A 13,544-nucleotide genomic window follows, 5' to 3' on the forward strand; every position below is an offset into this window, starting at 1 on the left:
TTTATGCAAGTTTGAAGTATCAATTATCTAAACAGTTTTGTTTGCATATTTTCAGGATGTAGAGATATATATATATATATATATATATATATATATATATATATATATATATATATATATATATATATATATATATATATATATATATACAGTATATATGTATATGTATATGTATATGTATGTATAATGTATGTATGTATGTATATATATATATGTTTGAAATACTTGACTTGGTGAATTCTAGCTGTCAATATACTCCTCCCCTCTTAACCACGCCCGCGCCCTCAACCACGCCCCCGCCCCACCCCCCCACCTCCCGAAATCGGAGGTCTCAAGGTTGGCAAGTATGGTTGTAAGATTCACATCTCTAATGGTTATCATCACCATTCTTTTTTTAAACTTCCCATCAATGTTTGGCTTGTGAGGCGTTATACTGGATATACACACACCAAAATAAGAAAAAGAAAAAACTAAAGATATTATTTTTACTAAATATTATTTAGAATACTATTTAGTCCTGTACTTGTTTGGGTCATGAATTCCTCCCACGACTTTTACATCAAATCTTCAACCGTTTTGACTTTTGCATCAAATGATTTTGTTAACCTTAGTTAGTTTTAACAATGAGTCCTCATCTTTGTATTAGGGACAGGAATCTTACAGCAACTCACAATTTGATCTGATTCCGATTCTCGAGATGACGATTTGATTCAGAATCGATTCTTGATTCAACACGATTCTTGATTCAAACTGATTCTCACAATATATTTATTGGTATTAAAATGATCTGTCTGTGTTGGCCCTGCGATGAGGTGGCGATTTGTCCAGGGTGTACCCCGCCTTCCGCCCGATTGTAGCTGAGATAGGCTCCAGCGCCCCCCGCGACCCCAAAGGGAATAAGCGGTAGAAAATGGATGGATGGAAAATTATAATAAAAACTTTTCAAAACAGGTTACAGGTTACAAAAATCAAAATCACGATTCTCATTCATTCTGATTCAGAATCGATTAATCATTTCAAAAATCGTTTAAAAAAGTATGAATAATTTCAAACTAAATTAAATCAAATTGAAACGTTCTTTTTTTTTTTTGGACATAAAAAATAATAATAATAATGTTTTTAGGCCAATTCAATATCTTGCAATTCTCATAAATCCGATTTAAAATTTCATAATTTTCAAAAATCGATTTAAATAGATTTAAAAAGAAAAATAATTTAATATCAAATGAAATGAAATTAAGTTTTTTTTTAAAGAATCAAGTTTTCAATTTATTTTTTTTTGGCTATCTACGGCTGAGCTTTAGACTCGAATTATTTTGTGATTTATTTTTATTTTATACGCTAGGCTAAGGCACAGCGCCTCAAATGTTATCCTTTTTTTGTAAACTGAATTTATTAGGAAAATCATGAAAAAAAAGAAGTATTTTCTGACTGTTTAGAAAAGATTTTATTAAATTTTTTAAATTAAATAATACATTGCTAGAATCAGTTAGACTGGAGAATAGTGTTGTATGGGATGTGACAGTTACTTTTCAGTTCCACTGTCTATAAATGCGATGTAGTTTTAGGTTTATTAGGGGTGCTAAATAAAAAAGTAAATTCACATTCATATCAATTCTCATTATTCCAATTCAAAATCAATTTAAAATGTTCAATAATTGATAGCAAAAAAAATGTATAATTTGAAACTAAAAATTAACTAAAATGTCATTTTTTAGGAAAGATTTTAAAAACAAAAGATCAGCAAATTCTAGCAAAAAACGGTTGTGGTAAAACAAGATAAAAACCAAAATGTATTTTTAGTCCAATTCTGATAAAAGCAGGTGTGTTTTTAGCAAGAGACTGGTGTTTGGTGTGGGTGCAGTTCCACTTTTGTCCAGGCGGAGGTGCTACAGGACAGTGTTTTTTGAGTGTAATTAAAGCGTTGAAAGTGGCGCTGCAAATTTGTTTTCCAAAAAAATAAATAAATAAAGAAGGTGAAATGTGGTTTTAAATGGTTGATGTTGGTAAAAGAGAGTGAGTCCCGCTTTATTGCACAGGCTGCACTACAGCGTCTATTCACAGGCGCGATCCCACTACTGAGCGGCACGGGGGCTTTGACCTGCTCCGTTGCCGACCTGGGCCGGTGCACCCCTCCTTAGACGACCTGGTGGGCCCGGGCTCCCCCAGGAGCACCATATCGATACCGAGCTTAGTGCGGACACCCGATCGACATAGTCCGCTGCAGCTCAGAGCTCCTGAGCTCAAACGATCCGCCAGCCTCAGCCTCCCAGTAGCTTGGATTACAGGCGCGCGCCACCGCGCCCGGCGCTCATAACCATTTCTCATAGGCTTTTTACCGTGCATGCTGGTGACGTCACTGCGCTGGAAACACTCTGCAGCGACATCTAGTGGTGATACAACAAAACTGCGGCTGCACTGCCATTGGAGGCTCGCTTCTTATTGTTGTGTGAGTGTACCGTATTTTCCGCACTATTAGCCACACCTAAAAACCACAAATTTACTCAAAAGCTGACAGTGCGGCTTTTAACCCGGTGCGCTTTATATATGGATTAATATTACGATTCATTTTCATAAAGTTTCATGCTGGTGACGTCACTACGCTGGAAACACTCCGCGGCGACATCTAGTGGTGATACAGCAAAACTGCGGCTGCACTGCCATAGGAGGCTCGCTTCTTATTGTTGTGTGAGTGTAGTTTGAAATCACTGACATGCATGTTTAGTCCTTATCTTATCTTATATAGATAGATATACTTTATATAATATTGGACACACAATTTGACACCTTTTTTCTATAAAGAGTGAGTCACTTCAAGGTGACTCCCTCTTTATAGAAAAGATAAGCCAAATAAATGGTCATGATAATCTTCATGTGTATGCAGGGGTGTACAGCGCCAAATTCTGGCCCCACTGACACAAGACTAAAGGGCCCCCCATCCCACCCCATACTCACACATGTTATGGATGTTATAGATTACATATGCTACGGGTCAGTGACGTGCAGTCACTAGAGGCAGGTGAGGCGGGTCCTCGCCTGCCATCATGGAAAGAAAAAAAATTTAAAAAGAAAAAAATATATATTAAATTGTTAAATGTATCCAGTGATTATACTATAACGTTATTTTCCATTTAACTTCACCAGTTTTAGATTATTTTTATTCAAAATCGCTGAATTTTCACATTTGTCGTTCAAATACTGAGAAGAGATGGTGCGGTGAACAGCAGCCAGTTGAGGGACGTCACTCAGTGCCTCAACATGGACGGACTCGGCTAACAGCTGGCCTGCTGTGCAGTGAGACTGTATTGCTATATGAACTATATTATACATTTCCATAGTTTAGTTAGCTGAGGTATATAATGTACAGTGTATTTTGTCAACAACTGTATGTGTGTAAAGTATTTCTTGTGCTGAGCAATCATAAAACGGCTGCAAAAGACGCACTGGCTGAGGCTCGCCTCCTGCACCCCCGCTGTAGAATGCACGGCAACCCCTGACGGGAGTGTTATATCAACTAAAGCCCTCACTTAAACTTTCCACGTGCAAGATTGAATCTATTTAAAAAAGTTATTTCATAAGAAGCCAAAAAGTGCAAAAACAATAATGTTCGTGTTGGAGGAGTTGTGAATGACTGCAGGGCCACAACATTAGGTACACCTGCAGACTGCAGGTGTACCTAATTCACAACTCCTCCAACACGAACATTATTATTTTTGCACTTTTTGGCTTCTTATTAAATAACTTTTGTAACCTATTTTTTATGGGCTTTCTTATTTGTGATGTTAAGTTCCTGTTATGCGCTGTTATACAGTATATGCCTTGAGCTCTTATTTTGAAGGCGCTAAGAGCGGAAGTGATGACACGTTGGAGTTGAGCGGAAGTTTTTGAAAGAAGGTAAATAAAGTGGTCCTCGTGTAAACTGGAGCCTCCGTGTTTGTTATTTTGTAGTTTCATACAGTATAGGCGACATTTATAAACCCTCGGTTACACTTTTTTAAATAGATTCAATCTTGCACGTGGAAAGTTTAAGTGAGGGCTTTAGTTGCGGCGCATGGACTTAATTTCTAAGTAAAGGTAAGACCATAATAACGTTTTTTTTTTTATCAAATGTGCTTTTTTGTGTGCTACAGTTTGTATGTGTAAAGTTAAAGTTAAGTTAAAGTACCAATGATTGTCACACACACACTAAGTGTAATGAAATTTGTCCTCTGCATTTGACCCATCCCCTTGATCACCCCCTGGGAGGTGAGGGGAGCAGTGGGCAGCAGCGGCGCCGCGCCCGGGAATAATTTTTGGTGATTTAACCCCCAATTCCAACCCTTGATGCTGAGTGCCAAGCAGGGAAGAATGCTGGTATGAGCTTTTAAACATAACCCGTTAACTGCTGCCAATCAAATGGTGAATAAGATACTCTTTAGGGTTCATATGTTTGTAAATCTGACTGTGATGAAGTCAGTGCCTCACCAGTCATCAACCTCACCGCACGTCACTGCTACGGGTGATATTTTGGGTAAGTTCCTTTTGTTTGGTTCCATTGTTATGATCCGCTGCCCGGATCATATTTTTGTTTTTGTTTTCAAGTCACTTGTGTTTTCAGCACCTCTTGAGTTTGTTTCTGTTGCCATGACGGCAGATTATAGTCACCTGCCTCTGGTTAGTGTCCCGGACGCGCACCTGTTGCCCGGGCACTAATCAGAGGGCTATTTAGTTTACGTGCTGGCCTCATTCGGTCTGTTGGTTTTGTTTGCTCCTACACAACAAGTTACGTTCTTGGTTTCTCTCATAGTTTACATTTTTTGATATTAGCATCTTTGCTACCCTCTTGTTTTCCGTGCCGTGGTGCACCGCGCAGCATTTTGTTCTGCAATCAGAATAAATCATTTATTCTCACCTGCAAGCCGCTTCCTGACATCCCTCTGCATCTTGAAAAGACGACCTCCGGCATCACAATGCCACGTAAGCGTAACATCCATGTTGACTTTGCACAAAGCAAAGGTCACTATCAACATGCTTGGATGAGTGTGGTGCGGAAGAATGCAAAGTCCCTGACCTTTGACCCTCGCCAAGACATTTTGGACAATTTTGTCACCATTTTGCGGGAGCGGTTGTCTTTTGTCGCTGCATTCCCAGTCGGCAGGCTTGCCAGCAGGCCCAAGAGATTGATACGTTGGTTATACATACATGTCTTTTAAAAAAGGACTTTGAAACAAGGCTTCAAATAGACGCCCCTCTGGCAGACCCCCTTATTTACCTGGATGGAGTGAGTGGTAGTCCCGAATAAGGCAATTTGAAGATGGCCAAAAAACCTATTTTTAGACATTCATTCCTAACAAAAACCTTCATTCAATTCAAATTTTTTTAAATTATGAATGGATTTTGAATCACTATAAATGAGAATCGCGATTGGGATGTGAAGCCATTTTTTTCAGTACTACATTGCATTTATAGACAGCAGAACTCAAATGTCACTGCTACTATATATATTAGAGATGTCCGATAAATGCTTTAAAATGTAACATTGGAAATTATTGGTATTGGTTTCAAAATCATCGGTTTCAAAAAGTAAAATGTATGACTTTTTAAAATGCCGCTATGTACACGGACGCAGGGAGAAGTACAGAGCGCCAATAAACCTTAAAGGCACTTCCTTTGCGTGCCGGCCCAATCACATAATATCTACAGCTTTTCACACACACAAGTGAATGCCACGCATACTTGGTCAACAGCCATACAGGTCACACTGAGGGTGGCCGTATAAACAACTTTAACACTGTTACAAATATGCGCCACGCTGTGAACCCACACCAAACAAGAATGACAAACACATTTCGGAAGAACATCCGCACCGTAAAACCATGCAATGCATACTTGGTCAACAGCCATACAGGTCACACTGAGGGTGGCCGTATAAACAACTTTAACACTGTTACAAATATGCGCCACGCTGTGAACCCACACCAAACAAGAATGACAAACACATTTCGGGAGAACATCCTCACCGTAACACAACAGAACAAATACCCAGAACCCCTTGCAGCACTAACTCTTCCGGGATGCTACAATATACACACCCCGCTACCCGCTGCCTCCCACCTCAACCCCGCCCACCAATAATGCACTTTGTGACTTCAATAATAAATATGCCAGTGCCATGTTGGCATTTTTTTTTCCATAACTTGAGTTGATTTATTTTGGAAAACCTTGTTACATTGTTTAATGCATCACAACAAAATTAGGCATAATAATGTGTTAATTCCACGACTGTATATATCGGTATCGGTTGATATCGGAATCGGTAATTAAGAGTTGGACAATATCGGAATATCGGCAAAAAAGACATTATCGGACATTTCTAGTCAGGAATCTTATGTTCTTCCACACTGCACTCATCCCAGCATGCTGGTATGCCTAAAAAAGTCAACATGGAAACACAAAAAGGAATGTACCCGAAATAATGTTGTCTGCGGATAGGGATGGAGGGCCCTTTAGTCTTGTGTAAGTGGGCCCAGAATTTGGCGCTGTTCAACCCTGCATACACATGCAGATTATCAAACGCTAATCTGGCCATTTTACCTATTTATTTTAATTACACTTAAAAAACACTGTCCTGTAGCACCTATGCCTGGAGAAAAGTGGAACTGCACCCAAACAAAACACTAGTCTTATTATTTCATTTTGTTTTACTACATTTTTTTTGCTACAATTTGCTGTTTTTTGACAATTATGAATTGATTTTCTAAATGAGAATAACTTATTTTCTTTAAAATATTTCCTAAAAAAAAGGACATTTTAATTTATTTTTGGTTTCACCCAAACAAAACACGAGTCTCTACTATTATGCAATGTTTAAAAGTGGAAAGAGATGTAAAATCTTGCTAAAACACACCTGCTTTTTTTTCAGAATGCGACTAAAAATAAGTTTTGGTTGTCATTTTGTTTTACTACAACAGTTTTTTTTTGCTAGAATTAGCTGTTTTTTTGACAATTATGAATTGATTTTCAAAATGAGAATAACTTTTTTTTTCTTTTAAAATTTTTTTTTCCTAAAAAAGGACATTTTAATTTATTTTTAGTTTCTCCCAAACAAAATACTAGTATACTCTTTATGCAATAGTCAAAAGTGGAAAGAGATGTAAAATCTTGCTAAAAACACACATGCTTCTATTAGAATTCGACCAAAAATAAGTTTTGGTTTTCATTTTGTTTTACCACAACAGTTTTTTTTGCTAGAATTTGCTGTTTTTTTGACGATTATGAATTGATTTTCAAAATGATAATAACTTCTTTTTTTTTTTTTATCTTTCCTAAAAAAGGACATTTTAATTTATTTTTAGTTTCACCCAAACAAAACACTAGTCTCTACTATTTATGCAATAGTCAAAAGTGGAAAGAGATGTAAAATCTTGCTAAAAACACACCTGCTTCTATAAGAATGCGACTAAAAATAAGTTTTGGTTGTCATTTTGTTTTACTACAACAGTTTTTTGCTAGAATTTGCTGTTTTTTTGACGATTATGAATTGATTTTCAAAATGATAATAACTTTTTTTTTTTTTAATCTTTCCTAAAAAAGGACATTTTAATTTATTTGTAGTTTCACCCAAACAAAACACTAGTCTCTACTATTTATGCAATAGTCAAAAGTGGAAAGAGATGTAAAATCTTGCTAAAAACACACCTGCTTTTATCAGAATGCGACTAAAAATAAGTTTTGGTTGTCATTTTGTTTTACTACAACAGTTTTTTGCTAGAATTTGCTGTTTTTTGACAATTATGAATTGATTTTCAAAATGAGAATAACTTTTTTTTCTTTTAAAAATCTTTCCTAAAAAACGACATTTTAAATTATTTGTAGTTTCACCCAAACAAAATACTAGTCTACTATTTCTGCAATAGTCAAAAGTGGAAAGAGATGTAAAATCTTGCTAAAAACACACCTGCTTTTATCAGAATTCGACTAAAAATAAGTTTTGGTTGTCATTTTGTTTTACTACAACAGTTTTTTGCTAGAATTTGCTGTTTTTTGACAATTATGAATTGATTTTCAAAATGAGAATAACTTTTTTTTCTTTTAAAAATCTTTCCTAAAAAACGACATTTTAAATTATTTGTAGTTTCACCCAAACAAAATACTAGTCTACTATTTCTGCAATAGTCAAAAGTGGAAAGAGATGTAAAATCTTGCTAAAAACACACCTGCTTTTATCAGAATGCGACTAAAAATAAGTTTTGGTTGTCATTTTGTTTTACTACAACAGTTTTTTGCTACAATTTGCTGGTTTTTGACAATTATGAATTGATTTTCTAAATGAGAATAACTTATTTTCTTTAAAATCTTTCCTAAAAAAGGACATTTTAATTTATTTTTGGTTTCACCCAAACAAAACACTAGTCTCTACTATTATGCAATGTTTAAAAGTGGAAAGAGATGTAAAATCTTGCTAAAACACACCTGTTTTATCAGAATGCGACTAAAAATAAGTTTTGGTTTTCATTTTGTTTTACTACAACAGTTTTTTTTGCTAGAATTAGCTGTTTTTTGACAATTATGAATTGATTTTCAAAATGAGAATAACTTTTTTTTTCTTTAAAAAAAATATTTCCTAAAAAAGGACATTTTAATTTATTTTTAGTTTCACCCAAACAAAATACTAGTCTACTCTTTATGCAACAGTCAAAAGTGGAAAGAGATGTAAAACCTTGCTAAAAACACACCTGCTTTTATCAGAATTCGACTAAAAATAAGTTTTGGTTTTCATCTTGTTTCACCACAACAGTTTTTTGCTAGAATTTGCTGTTTTTTGACAATTATGAATTGATTTTCAAAATGAGAATAACATTGGTTTCTTTTTTTAATCTTTCCTAAAAAAAGGACATTTTAATTTATTTAAATTTCACCCAAACAAAACACTAGTCTCTACTATTTCTGCAATAGTCAAAAGTGGAAAGAGACGTAAAACCTTGCTAAAAACACACATGCTTCTATAAGAATTTGACTAAAAATAAGTTTTGGTTTTCATCTTGTTTTAATACAAAAGATTTTTGCTCAAATTTGCTGTTTTTTGACAATTATGAAATGATTTTCAAAATGAGAATAACTTCTTTTTTTTTTTTTTTTATCTTTCCTAAAAAAGGACATTTTAATTTATTTTTAGTTTCACCCAAACAAAACACTAGTCTCTACTATTGATACAATAGTCAAAAGTGGAAAGAGATGTAAAATCTTGCTAAAAACACACCTGCTTTCATCAGAATTTGACTAAAAATACGTTTTGGTTTCATTTTGTTTTACCACATTTTTTTGCTAGAATTCGCTGTTTTTTGACAATTATGAATTGATTTTCCAAATGACAATAACTTTTATTATTTATTTTCTTAATCTTTCCTAAAAAAGGACAATTTAATTTATTTTTAGTTTCCATCCATCCATCCATTTTCTACCGCTTATTCCCTTTGGGGTCGCGGGGGGCGCTGGAGCCTATCTCAGCTACAATCGGGCGGAAGGCGGGGTACACACTGGACAAGTCGCCACCTCATCGCAGGGCCAACACAGATAGACAGACAACATTCACACTCACATCCACACACTAGGGCCAATTTAGTGTTGCCAATCAACTTATCCCCAGGTGCATGTCTTTGGAGGTGGGAGGAAGCCGGAGTACCCGGAGGGAACCCACACAGTCACGGGGAGTACATGCAAACTCCACACAGAAAGATCCCGAGCCCGGGATTGAACCCATGACTACTCAGAACCTTCGTATTGTGAGGCAGATGCACTAACCCCTCTGCCACCGTGAAGCCCCTATTTTTAGTTTCACCCAAACAAAACACGAGTCTCTACTATTTATGCAATAGTCAAAAGTGGAAAGAGATGTAAAATCTTGCTAAAAACACACCTGCTTTTATCAGAATGCGACTAAAAATAAGTTTTGATTGTCATTTTGTTTTACTACAACAGTTTTTTGCTCGAATTTGCTGTTTTTTGACAATTATGAATTGATTTTCAAAATAAGAATAACTTTTTCTTTTTTTTTTAAATCTTTCCTAAAAAAGGACATTTTAATTTATTTTTAGTTTCACCCAAACAAAACACTAGTCTCTACTATTTATGCAATAGTTAAAAGTGGAAAGAGATGTAAAATCTTGCTAAAAACACACCTGCTTTCATCAGAATTCGACTAAAAATACATTTTGGTTTCATTTTGTTTTACCACAACAGTTTTTTGCTTGAATTTGCTGTTTTTGACAATTATGAATTGATTTTCAAAATGAGAATAACTTTTTTTTTTTTTTTTTTTCTAAAAAAGGACATTTTAATTTATTTTTAGTTTCACCCACAGAAAACACTAGTCTCTACTATTTATGCAATAGTCAAAAGTGGAAAGAGATGTAAAATCTTGCTAGAAACAAATCTGCTTTCATCAGAATTCCACTAAAATAAGCTAGCATATTGAAGGCGCGTGTTCATCACAAAGATTATCAACAAACAAAATGAATAATTAATAACAATGGTATATTGCTTCACCACTTTAGTCATAATTTTGGCGCTTAAGAAACTTTAGCTCTGTTTGAGACTGTCATTACTGCCTCAAGTGGTGGAAAGATGTATTACAACTGAGTACCCCTGAAGCCCAGCTGAGAAACATGTTTTGGTGGCCCTCGAGGTAGCGCTCGCAGCCTCGGCCCCGTGGTTAAGACACACCGCTCTCAATAATACATTTTAGATATGCTTTGATGTACATTTTGTTCCGCAGTCACTTCTGCAACCCGTTTTTGAGTCGTCTCGCAAGATGGCGTTCTCGGATTACACATGAAAACACACTCCACTCCCACCAAAAGTATCATTTACTTTTTAAAAGTGTACACTGTTTAAGTCGTCACCACCATTTCTTTTCCTCAGACACGGTCAGAAAATGAACTGGTCACACCAGATTATTTACCAGGTCACACCATTAGGTACACCACCACACTCAGATAGATTCAGACAGTGCACTAAAAAGCTATTTTTAGAAGTATTTATGTGTTTGCAAGTGTTATTATGCACCGGCCAAGATTATATGAAAACAATACGTCATGCTACCTTTTTTGTGTTTCCTCAGAGCCTGAAGCAGAGGGGAAGGAAATTTTTCAATTTCATATTGGAAAATAACCTCATGAAAATGACTGCTTTTATAATAATAAAAGATTGAAATTGTTATGACGTCAGGTTTGAGACAGGTGTGATGCTGGTATGGCCACGGTGTGCACGTCCGATGTTGCTCACATGAAAAATTTAGAGGGAACATTGGACACCACTACTCAGATCCGTAGGTCGTGAGTTCAAACCCCAGCCGAGTCATACCAAAGACTATAAAAATAGGACTCATTACCTCCCTGCTTGGCACTCAGAATCAAGGGTTGGAATTGGGGGTTAAATCACCAAAATGTTTCCCGAGCGCGGCCACCGCTGCTGCTCACTGCTCTCCTCACCCCACAGGGGGTGGAACAAGGGGATGGGTCAAATGCAGAGAATAATTTCACCAAACCTAGTGTGTGTGTGACTATCAATGGTACTTGAACTTAACTATCAGGTTCAAACACCGATGACGTCTATTAGACGAGACAAGAAGCAAGGAATCAAACAGAGACAGGATTCAACTCAGCTCATGAGGAGAGCGCCTGTGTGCCTGCACCCTCGTACAGCGTCAACACACCGCTCTGACGAGGGATTTATTTGGACATTCCCTGATTACATAGCCACAGCTGCTCCTAAGGCAGGGGTCGGCAACCCGCGGCTCTAGAGCCGCATGCGGCTCTTTAGCGCCGCCCTAGTGGCTCTCTGGAGCTTTTTCAAAAATGTGTGAAAAATGGAAAAAGATGAGGGGAAAAAAATATATATATTTTTTTTGTTTTAATATGGTTTCTGTAGGAGGACAAACATGACACAAACCTCCCTAATTGTTATAAAGCACACTGTTTATATTAAACATGCTTCACTGATTCGAGTATTTGGCGAGCGCCGTTTTGTCCTACTAATTTTGGCGGTCCTTGAACTCACCGTAGTTTGTTTACATGTATAACTTTCTCCGACTTTCTAGGACGTGTTTTATGCCACTTCTTTTTCTGTCTCATTTTGTCCACCAAACTTTTAACGTTGTGCATGAATGCACAAAGGTGAGTTTTGTTGATGTTATTGACTTGTGTGGAGTGCTAATCAGGCATATTTGGTCACTGCATGACTGCAAGCTAATCGATGCTAACATGCTATTTAGGCTAGCTATATGTACATATTGCATCATTATGCCTCATTTGTAGCTATATTTGAGGTCATTTAGTTTCCTTTAAGTCATCTTAATTCAATTTATATCTCATGACACACTATCTGTATGTAATATGGCTTTTAATTTGTTGCGGCTCTAGACAGATTTGTTTTTGTATTTTTGGTCCAATATGGCTCTTTCAACATTTTGGGTTGCCGACCCCTGTCCTAAGGGGAGGGAGGGTCATAAATAGCTGTTGCACTCGGTCATAAACAGTTCATTCCCAAAATAATCATACTTATCTCATCATAACAAATATGACTTACTTCACCAATTATTATTTATTTATTTATATTGTGATTACTTATGGAGTATATTGTGGATAAATTGAGAACAGGAAGTGAACAAAAGTTTTAGCAACTGTTATGTAAAAGAAAAGGGGTAGGATTAAATAAGCTCTGCTTCTTCCTACTCCTTTTCGAACATGTTGAAAAGAGAAACTGGAAATTGTGATGTATCATGTTGTATGCTTGCATGTTCGAAATAAACTCAAACTCAAGGTGCCTGGAGCGGTGTCAGGTCTTCCTGTGGCGTTCAATAGGTCAAATAAACCGACACCTCCACGTCGCATCCCATCGCACACAGTGGAGTTTTACAAGCCTTTTGCTTGATAAGATCAAAGACAGCTTTTGTTTTCTCGCAGGGCGACCTGAACTCATGGGAACACAAAGATGTGTGATAACTTATATACAATTATTCTGACATTAACTACTTCCAAAATACATATTTATTTTTGGCGTGGCTCAAATGGCCCCTGATCCGCACTTTGGACACCACTGTTCTCTAGGAAAAACCAAACCAAAACCTATAGAATTTTTCCATTGAAATGTGCTTGATTTTTCTCTATGCTTTTGTCTAAAATTTAGTTTCGGCTTTCACGGGTTGACTACGGCCGACGGGCATTCATTTGCAATGAGCACAACAAAAAGCCACCAGCTGACTGCCGCCCGGTTTCCACGAGTGGATAATCGTGTTGCATGCAGGTCCTTGAGGGGGTAGGTGGGGTTTCACGGTGATTACGCTGCTTCAATGGTCTTTAACCCCAAGCCTCAAAGACCCGTGACCGTCATGAGGATTTTTTTTCTTCCCCTCCGCCCCCCCCGGGACACGGGAGAGGCAAAAGAATTTGGGGCGGTAGAAGAAGTAATAATAAGCCGGGCACTGGACTCTGTAAGCTGGAGACAAAGAGAGAGGACCACTTGTCTGCAGTTCAATTAGTCTCTCTGGTAAGATGATGTTTTGTGTT

At 36.9% G+C, this 13,544-nt stretch overlaps 1 protein-coding gene across 1 annotated transcript in view; it reads left to right on the top strand.

The window, feature by feature from the left end:
* Positions 1-13,400: 13,400 nt before the first annotated feature.
* The window catches only part of mlana (melan-A), a 7,056-nt gene continuing 6,912 nt past the window's right edge, over positions 13,401-13,544 (top strand). Inside the window, exon 1 of the mRNA XM_061927461.2 lies at positions 13,401-13,524. The gene's annotated coding sequence lies outside the window, so the exon portion shown is untranslated. The remainder of the gene's footprint in view (positions 13,525-13,544) is intronic.

Source organism: Nerophis lumbriciformis, linkage group LG32, assembly GCF_033978685.3.
Source record: "Nerophis lumbriciformis linkage group LG32, RoL_Nlum_v2.1, whole genome shotgun sequence".
NCBI classification, from domain to species: Eukaryota; Metazoa; Chordata; class Actinopteri; order Syngnathiformes; family Syngnathidae; genus Nerophis; species Nerophis lumbriciformis.